Source organism: Fulmarus glacialis, unplaced genomic scaffold, assembly GCF_000690835.1.
Source record: "Fulmarus glacialis isolate BGI_N327 unplaced genomic scaffold, ASM69083v1 scaffold37283, whole genome shotgun sequence".
Classification (NCBI taxonomy): Eukaryota; Metazoa; Chordata; class Aves; order Procellariiformes; family Procellariidae; genus Fulmarus; species Fulmarus glacialis.
The window spans coordinates 1-14,140 of record NW_009201706.1 but is presented as its reverse complement, the minus strand read 5'-3'; positions in this window follow the sequence as shown (position 1 = coordinate 14,140).

Sequence of the window (14,140 nt, the reverse complement as noted above, 5' to 3'; positions counted from 1 at the left end):
TTAGGACCTCTGGTGTAACTCTCAGCATACAGAGGCTTAAGAGAGAAAAAAAAAAAAAATTCCTGTGTTTCTTCTGACAGATTCTTAAGCCCCCAAGATAGCCAGAAAACATACCAAGTAAAGGCTCCATTAATCATTTCCAGTGCATTGCACTTTATTAATTAAAGTTATGTAAAGTTATGCACTGGACAAGCATTTAAGTGCTTCAAAAAATTCCACGTTCTGTAAGGCTTAACAATATTTATTTTGAGCTTTGTGCACAGAATAAAGTTAAAATAAGGCCCAACTTACTAAACTAAACCACATTCTGTGCTCTCAGCTAGACGTTAAGCAGGCTGTATTAACTTGATCTTTAATCCTACGTTAATGAAATACTGAAAGGAAGGACAAGCCAACAGTGATTAAAGTAACTACAAGTGAATATTTGGCAGACTTACAGAATACAATTAGGGACACGTGTATGTTAAAATAGAACCCATACCTGTGTAAACTGTTATTTATTAAAAGTAAGCCACAGGTAATGGAGAGACAAAGCTGCAACCTTAGAGTTGCCAGAAGCTGCTGTTCAATAGGTACTGAATGCCAGTACACATGCTATTCAATACATGGTGCGATCATATTGGTGCTTAGACATTCTCAGCAGGAGGATCCCTAGACTCCATCAACCTACGTGGATGATTGTGTCTCTTCTCAAACCTATCTCGTAGTTAAACAGGAGTCTGGTATAATGGCTAGTGGATTTTCTACTAAATCCACTGCTGTCTCACTTCTGAAACGTTAGCATTTTTAGCATGCAGACATAAGGATTTTTTTTTTAGTCTTAGGACTTTGCTTCCATGGAAATAGCAGAGGTTCCTAGCACTGACAGGTCCAAGTCATGGAGTTTGGATTTGAGTCTGGGGATGGAGAAATGCAAAGATCCTGGAGAAGCACAAAGTTCATGGGGTGCTCCCCGCAGCAGGGCACAGGGATTTACAGGGCACATTTCAGAATGGTGGCAGAACAGGGAATGAATTGTCTGCTCTTCTCTCCTTGGGAGCTTCATATCAATTCCGGAGGCTACAGCTGCTTTCCATGCCAATGGAGAAATCCATTCACATGCAAAGATTTGCTTTTTACCTCCATGCATCACAGTTTTAGTCCACTAAATCTTAAAAAGAGGAGAAAGGAAATGCAACAGAAGCTTCTCACTCATCACTGGGAAATGTATTGAAGATACTTCACGATTTGTAAAATCAGAGAATATGAGTACCAGAGACGTGTTTTTAAGTAGCTGGTATGTTCCTGCCCCGAGGAGACTGCCATTCAGGAGCAAGCACAATGGCCACGTTCTGTCATGAAAAGCTGCTAAGCTAATTTGCTTATGTGGGGTCTCACTGTGTTCAGTGGGTCTCCTGTCCAAGTGTTTTATGTAGTACTACACCTAGTTTTTGTCAAATGGTTAGAGAAAGTTTCTGCAATTTTTCTTGAAACAAAATAGTTGGGATGTTGCCAGAGACTTTTGGTAGGCCACTTCATTCTGACCTAGAATTACCTTCTTCTAAAATGGACAATAACAAATACTATCCATTCTAATACCAAAATTCATTACCATTAAAAAAACTTGAGACAGGATTCTCATTAATAAAAAATCCTGAGTAAGCACCCTACTACATTCTACATTTAATGATTCTGAAGGTCATTAAATAAGTCCTGTGAACTGATGCATTTCATCCCTCTTTTTCCCAAACGTAGAAAAAAAAAACATTAAGAACACCACAGAGCAAACCCAACCTAGTAGTAGTAAATTGTCTTAAAGGGCTGTCTTCTCTTCCCCATTCAGATGAATCTATATACACACACGAGAGATTTCAAGCATGGACTGTGCAAGGGCCTATCAGGTTCACATTGCTGCCCACAGCTTGTCTGGTGCAGTGGTAAAGCAATTTGTTCTGTGTCAGTAACAGCATTCATGGCATTGTGCTGATAAGGGGGCCTAGGATGTGATTTATTCCTAGAGCAGCTGAAGATGAAATTCCAGCTGTGTTACATCCTCTTCGTTAAACCAGCTGTAAGTTACAGCCAGATCCCTGCAACAGGCAGGGAGATACTGAAGAGATGAAAAAGGAAAACATCTCCAGAGACACAGCACCTCATAGGCTCCGGGGCTCTTGGCAGTGAGCTTGGCTTGCCTGATGGTCTTCTGTGTGACATGGAACATACGGCTTTCACAGTTAAAAAAGTTATTGAAAAAGCATATCAGAGAAGGGAATATTAAACCACAGGCAGCTTCATTTGGTGAAGGGCAAAGGGAGGGAAAGGCAATATCTTACCTGGCAAGAGCTAAAATAAGCCCAGAAGTTCTTACTGGATCTGGAAACTGAAAATCACAGCTAATGGAAAAAAATGCTATTGTAGTGTTCCATATGCTCCCATCCATGGAGAAATTCTTCCAGAGTCATACAGCTGAAAGAAAGAAAAAAACCCCCAAAACTCCCCCAAAAATACTCTTTGGTGGGCTTCCACACCTCTCCAACCTGTTGAATCTGGGAAAAAAGGACTCCAGGGCATAAAATGTTTGTCTGTTTAGGAGCAGTACATGGCCACATTGCCTTTGGGAGCTGCTAGATATAAGCTTGAATTTGCAATTGTCAATTGTTCATGTACAGCCTGCAAACGGACTCAGGTAGGAACCAGCCTCCACCTCCTATCTGATGTTAAAGAGAGAAGCAGAATAGGCAATAAGGGAGTTTTAGTTCAAATGCAAGTGCCAACCCTAAGAAAACACACCATTGTGATATAACTCCATAACCAGTGTTTAAGCATACTGACAGCTGCCCTCTTTAGAGTTTTTTGCTCAAAGAAACTAGAGCTTCTTAAAGCAAGAAGCATTGCTAAAACAATGCACTTGACCTAAACTCGTAACCAGAAGTGGCTAAGACACAGTGGATGGACCCCACTCACCACCCTAACAAAACTTTAGTCTAACTTAGGTTGAAGAAGAACCAGGGATCAGCAAGCAAAGCTAGCAGGAGGGGGGTTTGCGGCAAGCCCAGGTAGTTACGATGTGGAACGCCGTGCCGCAGGGCAATATGGACTATAACATTTTATACACATTGAAGGGGAGTCCGTTAATGCAGGTTAATGGAGAAGAAATCCACTGAGCTACAAAGTACACAGGAACGACTTCTGGCTCAGCAAGATGTGAATGGGAAAGGCCAAAGGCTTGGACAGCAAGGAGGGCAGGAAGGGGAACAAAAAAGCTGAAATGTCGTGTAGTCGTCCCTCTGGTTCTACGCTCTTTCCTCAGCATCTGCTTTTGGCACTGTGGGAGGCAGAGCCTGAGATAGAGTCCCTGCACAGATCTAATGCAGATCCGTTATATTTTCGCAGTCTTTTGAAAAATACAGTTTTAAGATGAAAATGAGAAGAAAAAGTAAGTGCCCATAAAGCCATTAATAACAGGGTTTTAATTCCTTTTCTTATTAGTGGCAGTGTTTACTCTATTGTAGAAAGAGCAGCTTTAGCCAGTGCCTTTTCTGAATAAATCTTTCCATTTTTATGTCGACATTTTACATCTGGAGATAGTAAAAAAGAAAAAAAAAAAGCAAAGTCACATAAACATATCATTGTCCAGTTGCAGTAAATTTCCATCACAGCACTTAGGAACCTTCTCTACTCTCTGAAATTAAAAGATTAAAAAAAACCCCAAAAAACAACAACCCAAATAAATTGCAGCTGGGTTACTTAAAACAGAAAATATACTGCTCTTGGCAGTATTAATTTGATCACCCCCATTTTCAAGTTGCTTTTAGAAAGAAACAACAGTTTCTTTTTCCATTTCTTGTTAATCTGCTTGCCTTCATTCTCCAGGTCCTATTTAGTTTCAAAAGATATCCATTAAAAATACTCATAAGCAAAAACAAACTGAAAGACAAAAATCACAGCTAAAAAATAACTACAGAAAGTTACGCTTTTGCATACCAAACAGAGGACCATGTCTTTTCTCTGCCCATCATGTGACCTCTCTGAGGGCACGTACATCTGCCGGAGCCATGGACATTGGACCAAGGCTTCTCCAAAACATAATGGATGCAGGAAGCAACCGCAAGAGAAGATTCTTGGAATGTCAACTCCACCCCACTCTTGTTCTGTATTTTGTGGGCAGGTCCAGACTTGACTGTAAATAAAGCTCAGTACCAGTTAAGGGTGACATTTTTCCTGTAATAGATTCAAACAACCTTGATTTTTGTATTAAGAAGAAATGTTATTGCCTTAAATACTTCTGAACTTTTCCAGATGGGTATCACAGGCCTGTGAATAACAGGTAGTGTGGAAATACCTCCAAAAGTCCAATATTGGGCTTGCTCAGAGACAACCAAGCAATTACCACTGGAAATCTTGTTCTTCTGAAAATTTCTGCATGAAAACTCTAGTTGTCACGTTATCTTCTTAAGTCATAAGTGCACGGTAAAAGTATCTGCCATAAAAAGGGCAGCCATTTGTGACAGACCTTGAAATTGATGTGTTTTACTTGACTTACAGATACTACGAATTTTGATAGGCCCAATAAACATTTCTGCAAAAGTATCTCTGTTGGAAGGCTAAGCTGCACTATACAGCATGGACTTCATCAGCTGAGGAGCAAATCCAAACAAGATTTGCTTGTTGCAGTGACTGCTAGAGGCATGCAATGAACAAAGCGAGAACTCCCATAAAGAGGGCAGCAATTCCCAGCTGACACTAGAATTGGGAAAATGTGTGAGAGTAACATCTGCGCACTCTAATGAAAAAACAATACCAACAAGACCTCCTCCTCCACTCTGCAAACCAAAAGGTATTTTATTAGCTAACCAGCAAGACCTCCAGACAGTGGGAGCCAAGGGAGTGAAAGCCGCAAGATGATGTTGCCAGTCTTCTGGATGACTGATCTGTGACTGCTTAATAGAAAATTAAGTTCTCACAAGAAGAAACCAAAGACTGATGGGTGAACTGGACAAACTCCGGCTAAATACAGGGTTTGTAGGCTGTAAATTTTGTCTTTCATATCAGATCCCAGGAAGCGTTAAGGCAACACAATGGCGGGAGGTTAGAAAACTGTAAGCAGTCAAACCTTACAAAGTCATTATCCTGCATTTTAACTGTGGAAACTGGGTGCATGTTTTTTCTCCATGGCAAATTTACAGTAAAGTATACTGGCCAAAATCAGGAAGGTGAATAACACTGAAACATTTTCTCTCACCAAGGTGTGCAGGTTAGGACCTCCAACAAAGACCTTATATATCAAATGTTAATTTGTGAAACTGCAATTATGAAGTTGTTTCTTGCAATAACTTGCCAGAATTGAAAGTGAAGCAAGGTCAATCAAATGGATACCATAATGCACCAACTCAAGTTTTGCAATTTCTCCCAGAAAAAGATCTGTACAAGTAGTGACCCCTAATATACCTCTTGTTATAAAAGTAACATTGACTTTGTTCCGCAGGTGTTTCCATGAATTACTATATATATTTTGAAGAATTACTGATTATAAAATAATTATTTCAAATGGTCTAAATAATCCTAAGAAAGGACACAAGAACTGATGGAGAGAAGCCCCACAAAGGTGAACACCAAAGAATACACCTCAGCAGTGGAAAACTGAGGTTTTTTACAGAATGTGTATTGAACAAAGCTATTCCAGAGAAATTAAAAACGGTTGTCAGAACATGTCTTCCTGATGGAGAAATTACTGGCATTCATGGAAATATAAACCTATTTAGTGACATTCCTTCTAAACCTATACAGGATTCCTGATTCCTCTACAGATTTTCTGGAAAGCGACTTTTTCTGGACTTTGGAGGAAAGAATTCAATAATCAAATCCCTCAGGCAGCTAATAGTATTGTTTGCCAGCCTTCCAGCTTATAAATGGTTGGCCAAGTGCCTTGCAAATAGTTTCATTACCTGAAAGATGCATCTCTATTACTAATGGATGAAGAGCAGCCAATTGAGCCATGAATAATAACTACAAAGCACAAGAGAAATTACAACCAGACTAGCAATAAGTTGCTTGCAATTGTGCGTTCGTGCTTTAAATTCCAACAATGAAGCCAGATCAGATATCCCAGTGAGAGAGAAAACAGAATCGTGAAATCCCAGTTTATGCCACAGCTACAGACAGGAGGCATACTAAATTTTCACCAGGAAAATTGGGAATCAGTTGATTACCACTCTGAATTTTCAGAGATTGCACAGCTAAATAGATAAACTGAAGGATTACCCATTAAAAAAAAAGAGCACAACAAGCCAAACAAAACGTATCAGAGCTTCTGAAAGACGCCTAAAATAAGAATGTTACTTTGACATATATTCAAAACAACAGCACAGCTGGTGAAAGGCAGTCACAGGTGAAGGCTTATGAGAATATTAACCTCAATTAATTCTCTCAGACAGGAACACATTGTGGAAGATGAGACTCAAACACCTGGGATATCACTAAGACATACATGAAAACACTCAGTATTTGCATCACAGTCAACATTCAGATAACAGATGAGGCCACACCAGAGGTTGTTGTGACCACCGTGGACCCTTTCCACCCGGATTGTGGGTTTCTAATCCTGCTGCTGCCCCAAGCCTGTCCTGGATGCTGAAACACATTCGGTGTCACGCTTGGGTTGCTGCTCTAAAAAGATCACAGCACAGCAGCAAGATGAACTCACCTAATTTCAAATTTTACATCTGCAAGCAGATGGGAAATTACCCTGAGCTGAGGTCTATTAAGGGCTATCAAGACCTTTTTCCAGCCAGCTTTCATTTCTGAGGTCTCGATGGCTTTTAGGGGGCCCTGATCACTTGCCCTTTAAATTGCATTACTCGGCTCCCTGTGTGGTCTTCTGCTAGATGCTTGATTAAAAAAACGTGGCCAGAATTAACTGTTAAAGAACATGCCATTGTAAAGCGGTTTTTGGTTTATGAAAGCTGTGGATCATATGGGGGAACATACAGAATAAGACTTTGCAACCTTTTCTGTAAGATTTAAAGTGATAAAGGCCAGATTTTTTCATAATTTTTAATGAATTTGCACTTACATTGTGCTGAAACAAAACAAGTTGCAGGCAGTGGAGAAGCTTTGCTAAGTATTTTAGCTAAATATATCGGCTGGCTCTCTAGTTTACGGTAGGCACTTCATTCCCCTCACTGCAGCTGTGAGAGATTACAGCAGTGGTTGAGCTCTGACTGAAGCTGGAAAGCTGTGTTGTTTCTTGGGCAAGAGTCTGAAGGGTTACAGAGCATGTAAATCCTACATTGCATGGAGAAGCTAAAAAGTCTAGCTTTGCTAAGCTGGTTATGTTCAGCCTGGGCTCCTGAATCCTCTTTCTTTATATTGCCCTGTAGTCTGCTGTGTGGTGCAGGCATGAGTCACATGAAGCTGGCTGGTCAGTCCTAGCCAGCTCACCTCATTCCTTCTTGTACCTCAGTTTCTCCACCTGTGAAATGGGAAGACTAATATTTTTCACTGCAGTGCTTCACCATCTACAGAAGAAAGAGCAAGGCGTGAAAACTAGGACCTTGCTATCAGCACAGGTTCTTGTAAAGCTCACTGGTTATCTTTGTCACTAATACACGTTGTGTATTTTCATTCAAAACTAACCAGAAAATATTTATTCAAACTGAGGACATGGGAGAACGAACACCAGATAGCGTCAGCAGTTCATTCTCACTTTGTAAGCAAGTACATTTGCTTACAAAGCTAAAGCGGTTCTTTGCCACACTTTCAGCTTACAAATGACTGGCCAGGTGCCTTGCAAATAGTTTCTGCAAGTCAGTGAGACACAGTAAATAAAAGGAAGGCTGTTTAGGAGGTCACTTTTTAGAAAATAAAATTGTATTGCACATATCCTTTCATGTGGCACATTGCTGTCCCTATTGTCTTCCCTTTTAGTCTAAAATATTTATTGGGGAATAAAAAGGTAAAGTTAGCCTCCTTGGACTCCCACGTCAAGCTTTGAGCAGCTGTGTTATTACAACTCAAGATACCAAAGAAAAAGTTTCCAGGTTTTTAGCACTCAGTAACGGCAGCAGAATCAGTCCTGTGAAAGAGGTGAATGAAAATGTGTTTCAATACAGCAGCATTTGAGTTCATTTTTACAGACCTTTACATACTTCCTTGAAAGGTTTGGAGATGGGAAGGTGTTAGAGAGGTTTCTTAGATGAAAGGAAATATCCAGGTCTGAGAGAGGGTGGTGCACATCTAGGATAACAATACAGAAGGAAATGTCAACAGGAATGTGAAACTGGGGGTTAAAAACCTGTGAAATGGACACACAGACTGGGGCACCAGCCTGAAAGCTGCTCCATGCCCATGACTATCCCTGAAGTGAGCACAAAGTGAAAGGTTTTTGCAGCACAAAGCCTTAAACACACTCTGGGTACGTTAGAGCACTTCAGTCCACACGGTTAATTCCACCGAAAGACTGCAAGGGTTTGATGCAGGCAAGTACAGAGGTCTTTTTTCTATTGCACTAACATCAAGAATTTAAGACACATTAAAAGTCAGGAAATAAGATATTGCATATAAATTCACATATTACAAAAATGAAGGAACATAATCTGTCTTCATTAATAAAAAGCCATTATTTTCATGTACATACTAAAGGAGAAGGATTTAAAGGGGAATGTAGTGATTAGCCCATTAGTGAAAAGAAAAAGCTATACTCAAGCAGCAAGAAAATACATTTTGAAGAGGAGTCAGAATAATCAGTACCTTGTGGGACTGAAGCCCAAGGAATTATACAAAGTTAAAATCACAATGATGAACCAAAGAATACAGCAAAAGATTTAAAAATGGCTGGAACCAGGGAATGTAGCTCAGACATTCCAGACAAAATGCTCCACAAAAAGACATCAGACAGTTTTTTATGAACTCTGCAAAGAGGATATTTGAGCTCTTTTCTACTCCTGAGACTAGGATCCTCTTACAGAGCAGACACACCACTTTTGTTATCAGATATTTTACAGTCCTGGAAAGCTGAAACAGAATGGTCAGGGGGCAAGGATTAGAAGAGGGCCAAGAAAAAGCTGAAAAAGCACATAGCAATTCAGTAGTCAAAGCAGAGAAAGACAGTGGGGGTTCCCTTAATGTTTTTCACTGCATTTCAGTTTGTTTGTTAACTAAGGAAGGCAATGATATGTGATGGTATTAATCAATGAGCTTTTGAAGAATGAAGGGATAACTAAAAATTAAAGCAGGGAGGTGTTCTGTCACATAATGTTTGGCATTATTAAGCATGCAGACACAATTGTGTGGAAAAATGTGCAAAAAGAGGTACTGAGGCAAGCCCATAGGCTCTGCTCAGGAGCTGAAGGCATTGAGAGAAAGCCGATAGAACTGCTGGAGAGCCTTAAAATTGAGGGACATACTTAAATTCGATGCAGTGAAAAGGAAAACCAGTGAAAACGAGAGATAAAAAGTACAGCAACGTGGTTAGGGTGAGAAGGGATAAGAAGGCAACCTTTGCAGACGCCAGCACAGCCAAAGACAAAGCTAGAGTGACCAGGGTGGTGGTGAAGGACTTATGAATGATGTTTGAGGTCCAGTCAGTACTTTGATATGCTGTGGAGCAAAAAAGAATGCAAAGGACAAAAGGGGATGAAGTCAGAAGCCCTCCCTGGTCTAGCAAGACAAAAGATGGTAGATCAAACAGGGCAGACAACGGCTGCAAGATAAGGGAGGGAGCAATTAGACGGGAAGAGTGGGCAGCTTTTCTGAAGTACAGTTCAGCAGTTTAGAGGGGAGTTCTCAGCGAAGCAGAGTGAGGGTGCGCTTTCCGCCTCACTGACGCCAAGAGTCAGAGATGTGATCAGAAGGGGTAAAACACCCACTCATTGTTGCCACAAGGACGGAAGATTTATGTGGAGGAAAGACTGATACAATCAAGAATTATTTCAGGAAGCTGAGGAGGCATCTAAGTACATAAACAATCCAGGTCATTTTCTACAGATTCCCTTTCTAGTGCATTGAAGCAAGAAAGAAATTACTAGAAAAAAAGATTAATTCTGGAGCTACAACAGGGGAAAAGGTGATGAGTTAAAGGGTGAGAGCCCGAGTTCCTAGAAGGGTCTTCTTAAGGAGATCATTCTTATTACTCTATTACCATAGAGCAAATTGGAAACTGGTCCATCCTAAGACAATTACTTCACAGCATGAGAGCTTTTCTGCATTCTATATTGGGCAACTTTTTATGAAGGATTTACACCATGAAAAAGGAGCAGGTTATGTTTCTTTGAGAGGAATCAGTGGCTTTGAATAATATAGTAGTTCACTCTGATTTTGGTGATGAGAGTTTAGGACAGGAGTAGATCTCTAGATGTGGGTATGATTGGCCTAAATCAAGAAAATATCTCTTTAGTTTGTGTAAAATATTTCAATAAGTAACACCGCAGATGGATTACATTTATCCTTATTTAGAGACACACAGGAATAGAAAGGTGAGCACTGACTTGCCCAAGTTAAACCATGCGTATAGGGAGGTGGAAGACTTCTGTCTCCAGTCATGTGTTTTCTAACTTCCAGATTCTTTTATGTCTAGGGTTTTTATTCCAGTCCCTAGAATCTTTGCACTTTACTGAACCCTAACCTTTGCTCCTGTAAAACAACAAGATGGAAAAAATCAGTAGGCAAGACTTATGGATTGGATGGACCGTATCTAAAAATATCAGTGCACCACTGCTGATCCCTGGAAAAAAGCTTCTGCGGCTCTTTGCAGAAGCTGCCTTTCATTGCAGAAATGAGATTTGTGTGTTCCAGCATTCTCTGCCTCACTTCCTGAGGACTGACATAAAACTATGCAGATTATCCGGGGAAAGAGCTACCACAGCTGCTGATGCACCAAAACAACCAAGGGAAATAATCCAAAAATAGTCATAAGGGGCTGAATCCACCCAAGGTGTAACTCCATGCGGGGGCAGAGAAGGTGCAATTATGAAAACAGTTCCCATGGGCATGCCTTAGTGATGGAATAAGCCAAACTGGGCTGTGTACTTTCTCATTTTAAACTTCTCTGCATTTCAGACAAATCAGAACAAAGCTCTTTTTCTGTCTTTTCACTTGTTTTCATGCAGGATTTGCTGTTCCTGCCATGCCCGCATGTACTGACAGGTGGAACTAATGAGCTAAAACATCACAAGAAGTTATCGACAGTTTGCCTTCATCTCACATATAGGCATTCACTAGCAGTAAAATTCCCTGCCTGACATTGGGATTTCAGAGTCTTTCAGAACAATTTCAGCTGCACTTTGCACAGCGGTGTGAGACATGCCTCCTCTTGGGCACTGCAAACTCAGAATTTGTCCACAGTCTTCAAATGTACTCCTCGAATGCAGCTCCTGGAAAATTCAGGATTCTGCACAGAAAAGCAACAAAATGCTTCAGCTTCAGCTAAGTTTCAATCTCAGCTGTGCTGTGCAGAAGAACTGTAGGGACCTGATCTATTTACCCAGCAGGGCAGGTTGCTTTTGTGAAAAGAAGCCTTGGCAAGAGTGACCGCAGCAAGCTGAGTTTTCTCCCTCATTTCTTTGTAAGATTGCAGGAGGAACCAGTGTTTTGCCTTCTATTTTCATCTTTTCCATTTCATTCCCCTCATGCTGCACATCAGGAAGAAGGTGAGAGGGTAGCTGGACTACTAGGCTATCCACTGCCTCCAAAACAATGCTTTTAAAAAGCCACCAATCAAGTTTTCTTGACAGAAAACTAGAAATGTGAAAGGCACTCTCTTTGGCTAAACTACCTTCATTATTTTTATTCCTAGCTTGATTCTGCTCTTACTTATTTTATCTAGTTTGCTGGTGTTGTGACATCTTAATTGTTCCAAAACTACAGTTGGTATTAGACCTTAATGTTTGTTTTTTACTTTGCCACAATTAACAATGAATAATCCTGGTATGGTAACAGCTACATTTCCTCCCACCAGCACTGAACTTCCACTGAAAAGTGGGGGCTAGAAGCCAGGGAGGTTTCGCACATACTGTCAGAAGAGATCCTTGTCAACCCTGCTTAACTGTTGTATCCTGCAAACATCCCAGTCAATAGGGAATTCATATGGCCATTCTGGCAGCAAAGTAGGGACTTGCTCCAGAAGTTCTTTTCATTCACACAGATCACTGATCCTCAGGAGGAACTGCAAATCCTAGATATTTTTGAACCATTTGAAGCCCAAGCGACTGGATAAGTAAATAAACAATTAGAGAAAACAACAGTTAAAAGAAAAGACAAAGCCTGATTTTGTATTGCATCTGCTTAAGGTCCTTTTTCTTATGCCAAGCTGTAGTGATAAAACAGTGTGGCAGCTGCAAGCATGAGGCCAAGTGAGTAGTGAAACGAGGGAAGAATTGTTACAAGTTTTACAAACACCTTCCCTTTTTGTGCCAAAACAAGAATTTGTAAACAATTTGATTCATCATAATTCCACTGAAAATGACAGTCATTGCTTTTAACGGGTTTTGTTTCTAGCATTTCCAAGCATATAGACCAGAAAAGGTGGTCACAGAAGGACTGTAAAAAGTTACAGGTAATGAAAATCACAAATGACCATTTGATATACAGCTTCAGGAAAGGCACAAAGCAGAGTAGGTTTTGGTGGACTTTGCATTTTCCATACGCAGGCTGAGCCACATGTGTCAAACACAACATGTACTTTTAACCTGACCACCTGTTCTGGAAAAAACATGTATGTGCCAAAATCCAGAAAGATGACACAGCCTCAGTGTGGATTAGAGTATTTTTCAATTGTGTGTGACATTACGTACTGCAAACCACGTGGCCACAAAGAGAAAGTATCCACTCTACTGCTACTTGCAATTTTTGTCTTCAGCCCCCGTGGAGCCCCAGCTAAGCTTTTCCTTTCTCCGGCAGGGAGCCTGTCAGATTGCACAGGACCTCGGTAAACACCCATCTGTTTCTCTCAAACTTTCTTGCATTTGGCAAATAAGCTGGCTTAGCCGGGGCGGGGTGCAAAGGAAGGAAGTCCTGACCTAGGAGGGCAGTGCAGATTGCTTCAATTTGTTCCACCAGCAGGCACAGGCTGGGGAGGTGGAGGAACCGCACTATTGATGTTAGCTGTAAAAGTCAACCCACAGCCTGTGCAACGGGGGATGGGAGGCCCAGCTGAGTCAGCCCTTTGTGAACTACTGGTTGTCTTGGCCAGCAGAGCAGATCATGGTCCTTCTGCTTTTCCTTTTCATGGGCACCATATATCCCCGTGAAAGGTACCTCAGTGGGACTTCACACTTTTCTTAAATATTTACCCATGTGGGTTTTTTTTTTTTAATTTCTTGTTGTGTAGTTAAAGTGAAACAAGGGGAAAAGTAATTATTTTCCTCCTGAGATGTTTTTGACACCATGTTGCCCCTTTAGGAATATTTAAAAGCCCTTTTCCTGAAGAGGCACTCATTAACCAGCTACTTCCTAAAAGCACAGGTGTGGGCGCTGCTAGAGATCCCAGGTGTCCAGGCTGTGTAACCACGCAAAGACGTCTCAGCTGGACTCAGACCAGCCGTTTGCCTGTTTTGGGGTAGCAGATGGAGAAAAATTCACCCTCTCTATAGCAAAGGCAAGAAGAAACTACGACACTTTTCACAAAAATCGCCTTCCAAGAGGATTTTTACTTCCTCTCCCCTTTTTTAGACTTTCAAGGTTCCTCAAGCAGCTTTAATGTGAGAGGAGGCAGACCTAAACCCTTGGAGCCTGACACGCCCTTACAGCAGGAGATTTTGGGACTGCGGGCGGGTGCCCCCGGGGTGGGCTGGTGCCTCCTGCAGCGACGGTGCGAGGCCGCGAGGAGCTGAGGCTGCAGCCTCTGCACCGTCCACCTCCCCTCGCTCCCACCCACTGCCCAGCGGTAAGAACGAGCGCAGGCCGGTGTGGGCACAGGTGGCGATGGCGGCTGAGCTCGGGTGGCCCTCTGTGCTGCCGGTCAGCCCATTCCTTGGCTCAGCCGCCTCAGAGGGACCCTGGGCCGGGCCTCGGGCTCTGCCAGCAAGGAGCGAAGAGGAAAAGAAACCAAGCACTTTTGGTGGGACATTAATGGCCAGGTAAGTATATTTCAGCTAAACCCTCAGGAAAATATTTTAAGCTATGTTCAGTCTCTCTCCCTCCCACCGCCCCCACCATCTCCTTCCAC